This window comes from Salmo salar, chromosome ssa16 (assembly GCF_905237065.1).
Source record: "Salmo salar chromosome ssa16, Ssal_v3.1, whole genome shotgun sequence".
Classification (NCBI taxonomy): domain Eukaryota; kingdom Metazoa; phylum Chordata; class Actinopteri; order Salmoniformes; family Salmonidae; genus Salmo; species Salmo salar.
This window is the reverse complement of record NC_059457.1, coordinates 95728076-95735364: the sequence shown is the minus strand read 5'-3', so window position 1 is coordinate 95735364 and position 7289 is coordinate 95728076. Positions and strand designations below refer to the sequence as shown.

The window sequence follows — 7289 nt, the reverse complement described above, 5'->3', positions numbered from 1 at the left end:
TATTTGCACCCCTAGCCTTGAGAAAACCCCATATTTCTGCCCTAGCCTTGAGAAAACCCCATATTTGCGCCCCTAGCCTTGAGAAAACCCCATATTTGCGCCTCTAGCCTTTAGAAAACCCCATATTTGCACCCCTAGCCTTGAGAAAACCCCATATTTGCACCTCTAGCCTTGAGAAAACCCCATATTTGCGCCCCTAGCCTTTAGAAAACCCCATATTTTGCCCCTAGCCTATAGAAAACCCCATATTTGCGCCCTAGCCTTGAGAAAACCCCATATTTCTGCCCCTAGCCTTGAGAAAACCCCATATTTGCGCCCCTAGCCTTGAGAAAACCCCATATTTGCGCTCTAGCCTTGAGAAAACCCCATATTTGCGCCTCTAGCCTTGAGAAAACCCCATATTTGCACCTCTAGCCTTTAGAAAACCCCATATTTGCGCCCCTAGCCTTTAGAAAACCCTATATTTGCGCCCCTAGCCTTGAGTGGAAAACCCCATATTTGGCCCTAGCCTTGAGAAAACCCCATATTTGCGCCTCTAGCCTTGAGAAAACCCCATATTTGCGCCTAGCCTTGAGAAAACCCCATATTTGCACCTCTAGCCGGAGAAAACCCCATATTTCTGCCCCTAGCCTTGAGAAAACCCCATATTTGCGCCCTAGCCTTGAGAAAACCCCATATTTGCGCCTCTAGCCTTTAGAAAAACCCCCATATTTGCCCCTAGCCTTGAGAAAACCCCATATTTGCGCCTAGCCTTGAGAAAACCCCATATTTGCGCCCCTAGCCTTTGAAAACCCCATATTTGCGCCCTAGCCTTTAGAAAACCCCATATTTGCGCCCTAGCCTATAGAAAACCCCATATTTGCGCCTCTAGCCTTGAGAAAACCCCATATTTGCACCCCTAGCCTTGAGAAAACCCCATATTTGCGCCCCTAGCCTTTAGAAAACCCCATATTTGCGCCTCTAGCCTTGAGAAAACCCCATATTTGCGCCCCTAGCCTTAGAAAACCCCATATTTGCGCCTCTAGCCTTGAGAAAACCCCATATTTGCGCCCTAGCCTTGAGAAAACCCCATATTTGCGCCCTAGCCTTGAGAAAACCCCATATTTGCGCCCCTAGCCTATAGAAAACCCCATATTTGCGCCTCTAGCCTTTAGAAAACCCCATATTTGCGCCCTAGCCTTGAGAAAACCCCATATTTGCGCCCCTAGCCTTGAGAAAACCCCATATTTGCGCCTCTAGCCTTTAGAAAACCCCATATTTGCGCCTCTAGCCTTGAGAAAACCCCATATTTGCGCCCCTAGCCTATAGAAAACCCCATATTTGCGCCTCTAGCCTTTAGAAAACCCCATATTTGCGCCCCTAGCCTTGAGAAAACCCCATATTTGCGCCCCTAGCCTTTAGAAAACCCCATATTTGCTCCTCTAGATGCTTGGTATGAGGCGGTCTGCCTTATTCCACTCCGTGTTTTGCCGGGTGCAGTGGAGCGGTGACTGGGCTGTGAGCCGTGTGTGTGTGTGTGTATTATCTCTGGATTTCTACTTTCCTCCGTTGACAGAAACACAGAGGCGCTGTATCTAGTAAGGGGGTCTAGGGCACAAGTTATATTAACAGAGAGCTCAAGGTGTTACTTCATGTTGCGGGCTGTTTTTACTCAAGGCGGAATCCTGTTCAGAGAGAGAGAGAGGACAGGACGAGAGAGAGAGATTCTGCTATGAGCTATGAACGGATTGAAATAATAAGTTCATTGTGATTTTCGGGGGTGATAAACATTTTGACATTCTGCAGCGAGCCGGAGAAAGTAAAAATCACGGACGGAAGGAGGGAGCATTGCAGAACCTGGTTTCACACGCACGGATTGACCAGCCGTTCGGGCTCGTCTATATAACGGATTTATTTCACTTTAGCGAGGATTTATTACCGACGACTTGCGATGTGGAGAGTACGAGTGGTGTGTTGCACTTTATCGGTGTTGTCCCTGTCATGTGGAGGAGATGTCAAAGCGAAAACGTGCAGTGATGTTAGACAAGCTTTCGCCGCCAAAGGCTTCACTCTTGTCAATGTACCTCATCAGGAAATGTCAGGTAAGGAGGGGGAATACAAGCCTGGAGAATTTTCTTTCCTGTTTACACAACTTCATTGGTGATTGTCTGTTTTACGTTTCCTGTCTGGTCTAAACAGTTGGCTGGATAACGGTATGACTCCACGAGGTTACGGTAATTATAATCACATGAATAGAAGAGCCCCTCGGGATGTTTATAACGTTTACCGTTCACACAGGATGTTTATAACGTTTACCGTTCACACGGGATGTTTATAACGTTTACCGTTCACACGGGATGTTTATAACGTTTACCGTTCACACGGGATATTTATAACGTTTACCGTTCACACGGGATGTTTATAACGTTTACCGTTCACACGGGATGTTTATAACGTTTACCGTTCACACGGGATATTTATAACGATTACCGTTCACACGGGATATTTACTACGTCTACCGTTCACCGTTAAAACGGGATATTTACTACCTCTACCGTTAAAACGGGATATTTACTACCTCTACCGTTAAAACAGGATATTTACTACCTCTACCTTTCACACGGGATATTTACTACCTCTACCTTTCACACGGGATATTTACTACCTCTACCGTTCACACCGGATATATACTACCTCTACCGTTAAAACGGGATATTTACTACCTCTACCGTTAAAACAGGATATTTACTACCTCTACCGTTAAAACAGGATATTTACTACCTCTACAGTTAAAACAGGATATTTACTACCTCTACCTTTCACACGGGATATTTACTACCTCTACAGTTAAAACGGGATATTTACTACCTCTACCGTTAAAACAGGATATTTACTACCTCTACCGTTAAAACAGGATATTTACTACCTCTACCGTTAAAACAGGATATTTACTACCTCTACCTTTCACACGGGATATTTACTACCTCTACAGTTAAAACGGGATATTTACTACGTGGGATATATTACGATCTTCTTCCATCCAAAGTATCAGATCTCATTTTCTGACAGAACAATCTGCCATAGCTGTACTGGAGGCCTGTAGATTAACTTCAACCAGTGCTGCACATCTTGAGGAAAAAGCTGGCAGACCACTTGATGCTGTCTTTAGGGAGGGTTAGAGGAGATGCTGTCTTTAGGGAGGGTTAGAGGAGATGCTGTCTTTAGGGAGGGTTAGAGGAGATGCTGTCTTTAGGGAGGGTTAGAGGAGATGCTGTCTTTAGGGAGGGTTAGAGGAGATGCTGTCTTTTGGGAGGGTTGAGGAGATGCTGTCTTTAGGGAGGGTTAGAGGAGATGCTGTCTTTAGGGAGGGTTAGAGGAGATGCTGTCTTTTGGGGGGGTTAGAGGAGATGCTGTCTTTAGGGAGGGTTAGAGGAGATGCTGTCTTTTGGGAGGGTTATGGTTAGAGGAGATGCTGTCTTTAGGGAGGTGGTTAGAGGAGATGCTGTCTTTAGGGAGGGTTAGAGGAGATGCTGTCTTTAGGGAGTGGTTAGAGGAGATGCTGTCTTTAGGGAGGGTTAGAGGAGATGCTGTCTTTAGGGAGGGTTAGAGGAGATGCTGTCTTTAGGGAGGGTTAGAGGAGATGCTGTCTTTAGGGAGGGTTAGAGGGGATGCTGTCTTTAGGGGAGGGTTAGAGGAGATGCTGTCTTTAGGGAGGGTTAGAGGAGATGCTGTCTTTAGGGAGGGTTGAGGGGTTAGGTTAGAGGAGATGCTGTCTTTAGGGAGGGGTTAGAGGAGATGCTGTCTTTGGGGAGGGTTAGAGGAGATGCTGTCTTTTGGGAGGGTTATGGTTAGAGGAGATGCTGTCTTTAGGGAGGGTTATGGTTAGAGGAGATGCTGTCTTTAGGGAGGGTTAGAGGAGATGCTGTCTTTAGGGAGGGTTAGAGGAGATGCTGTCTTTAAGGAGGGTTAGAGGGGATGCTGTCTTTAGGGAGGGTTAGAGGGGATGCTGTCTTTAGGGAGGGTTAGAGGGGATGCTGTCTTTAGGGCGGGTTAGAGGAGATGCTGTCTTTAGGGAGGGTTAGAGGAGATGCTGTCTTTTGGGAGGGGTTAGAGGAGATGCTGTCTTTAGGGAGGGGTTAGAGGAGATGCTGTCTTTAGGGAGGGTTAGAGGAGATGCTGTCTTTAGGGGAGGGTTAGAGGAGATGCTGTCTTTAGGGAGGGTTAGAGGAGATGCTGTCTTTAGGGAGGGTTAGAGGAGATGCTGTCTTTAGGGAGGGTTAGAGGGGATGCTGTCTTTAGGGAGGGTTAGAGGGGATGCTGTCTTTAGGGAGGGTTAGAGGAGATGCTGTCTTAGGGAGTTTGGGTGTTTAGAGGAGATGCTGTCTTTAGGGAGGGTTAGATGGGATGCTGTCTTTAGCGAGGGTTATGGTTAGAGGAGATGCTGTCTTTAGGGAGGGTTAGAGGGGATGCTGTCTTTAGGGAGGGTTAGAGGAGATGCTGTCTTTAGGGAGGGTTAGAGGGGATGCTGTCTTTAGGGAGGGTTAGAGGGGATGCTGTCTTTAGGGAGGGTTATGGTTAGAGGAGATGCTGTCTTTTGGGAGGGTTAGAGGAGATGCTGTCTTTTGGGAGGGTTAGAGGAGATGCTGTCTTTAGGGAGGGTTAGAGGAGATGCTGTCTTTAGGGAGGGTTAGAGGAGATGCTGTCTTTAGGGAGGGTTAGAGGAGATGCTGTCTTTAGGGAGGCTTAGAGGGGATGCTGTCTTTAGGGCGGGTTAGAGGAGATGCTGTCTTTAGGGAGGGTTATGGTTAGAGGAGATGCTGTCTTTAGGGAGGGTTAGAGGAGATGCTGTATTTAGGGAGGGTTAGAGGGGATGCTGTCTTTAGGGAGGGTTAGAGGAGATGCTGACCAGACCAGGTGAGATTTAGGGATGATGTCGTGTTGATTCTAATAAACCAGACTCTCAAATCACAGACGGTAAAGTAGCTCCCCATTGGTCTTGATTTACTCTGTAATCAGCTGTAAATTGTTACATATGTGGCGTTGTACATATTAAGTTCCAGGTTAGTTTTACACAAACTCAGGGACGAATGTAATTGGATGTAGCTATGGTAACCCCGAAGTAGACAGTCCGTGTTCCAGTCTGATGAGTAGGTCGGCTGTTTATTGTGTTGAATCATCTGACGACGCCCACTCTCATGTTTATTCACGAGAGAAAGAAGCAAACAAACAAATCCATAAACAGCAAAACTGTTTAAATACAGAATGTATTGTTAATGACCAATCCCCTGCCAGGCAGGTAGCCTAGCCTGCTGTTAGCCTAACCTGCTGTTAGCCTAACCTGCTGTTAGCCTAGCCTGCTGTTAGCCTAACGTACTGTTACCCTAACCTGCTGTTAGCCTAGGCCTGCTGTTAGCCTAACCTGCTGTTAGCCTAACCTGCTGTTAGCCTAGCCTGCTGTTAGCCTAACCTACTGTTTCCCTAACCTGCTGTTAGCCTAGCCTGCTGTTAGCCTAGCCTGCTGTTAGCCTAACCTACTGTTACCCTAACCTGCTGTTAGCCTAGCCTGCTGTTAGCCTAGCCTGCTGTTAGCCTAACGTACTGTTACCCTAACCTGCTGTTAGCCTAGCCTGCTGTTAGCCTAGCCTGCTGTTAGCCTAACCTGCTACTACCCTAACCTGCTGTTAGCCTAGCCTGCTGTTAGCCTAACCTGCAGCTACCCTAACCTGCTGTTAGCCTAGCCTACTGTTAGCCTAACCTGCTGTTACCCTAACCTGCTGTTACCCTAACCTACTGTTACCCTAACCTACTGTTCCCACAGGTAGCCTAACCTACAGGTAGCCTAACCCGCAGGTAGCCTGACCCACAGGTAGCCTAACCCGCAGGTAGCCTAACCCTCAGGTAGCCTAACCCACAGGTAGCCTAACCTGCTGTTACCCTTACCCACAGGTAGCCTAACCCGCAGGTAGCCTAACCCGCAGGTAGACTAACCCACAGGTAGCGTAACCCACAGGTAGCCTAACCCGCAGGTAGCCTTACCCGCAGGTAGCCTAACCCACAGGTAGCCTAACCCACAGGTAGCCTAACCCGCAGGTAGCCTGACCCACAGGTAGCCTGACCCACAGGTAGCCTGACCCACAGGTAGCCTAACCTACAGGTAGCCTAACCTACAGGTAGCCTAACCTACAGGTAGACTAACCCACAGGTAGCCTAACCCGCAGGTAGCCTTACCCGCAGGTAGCCTTACCCACAGGTAGCCTGAACCACAGGTAGCCTAACCCTCAGGTAGCCTAACCGACAGGTAGCCTAACCCACAGGTAGTCTGACCCACAGGTAGCCTAACCCGCAGGTAGCCTAACCCACAGGTAGCCTGACCCACAGGTAGCCTAACCCACAGGTAGCCTAACCCACAGGTAGCCCTAACCCACAGGTAGCCTAACCCACAGGTAGCCTTACCCACAGGTAGCCTAACCCACAGGTAGCCTAACCCACAGGTAGCCTAACCCACAGGTAGCGTAACCCACAGGTAGCCTAACCCACAGGTAGCCTAACCCACAGGTAGCCTAACCCACAGGTAGCGTAACCCACAGGTAGCCTAACCCGCAGGTAGCCTGACCCACAGGTAGCCTTACCCACAGGTAGCCTAACCCACAGGTAGCCTAACCCACAGGTAGCCTACCCGCAGGTAGCCTAACCCACAGGTAGCCTAACCCTCAGGTAGCCTAACCGACAGGTAGCCTAACCGACAGGTAGTCTGACCCACAGGTAGCCTAAGCCGCAGGTAGCCTAACCCACAGGTAGCCTGACCCACAGGTAGCCTGACCCACAGGTAGCCTAACCTACAGGTAGCCTAACCTACAGGTAGCCTAACCACGGTAGCCTAACCCACAGGTAGCCTAACCCACAGGTAGCCTAAAAGGTAGCCTAACCCACAGGTAGCCTAACCCACAGGTAGCCTTAACCTACAGGTAGCCTAACCCACAGGTAGCCTAACCCACAGGTAGCCTAACCCACAGGTAGCCTAACCCACAGGTAGCCTAACCCACAGGTAGCCTAACCCACAGGTAGCCTAACCCACAGGTAGCCTAACCCACAGGTAGCCTAACCCACAGGTAGCCTAACCCACAGGTAGCCTAACCCACAGGTAGCCTGACCTGCGCCCTAACCCACAGGTAGCCTAACCCACAGGTAGCCTAACCCACAGGTAGCCTGACCCACGGTCGTAGCCTAACCCACAGGTAGCCTAACCCACAGGTAGCCTGACCTGCTGTTACCCTAACCCACAGGTAGCCTGACCCACAGGTAGCCTAACC

At 49.1% G+C, this 7289-nt stretch overlaps 1 pseudogene; it reads left to right on the top strand.

The window, feature by feature from the left end:
- Positions 1-1509: 1509 nt before the first annotated feature.
- Positions 1510-7289, top strand: part of LOC106575051 (glypican-6-like) — a 359575-nt pseudogene continuing 353795 nt past the window's right edge.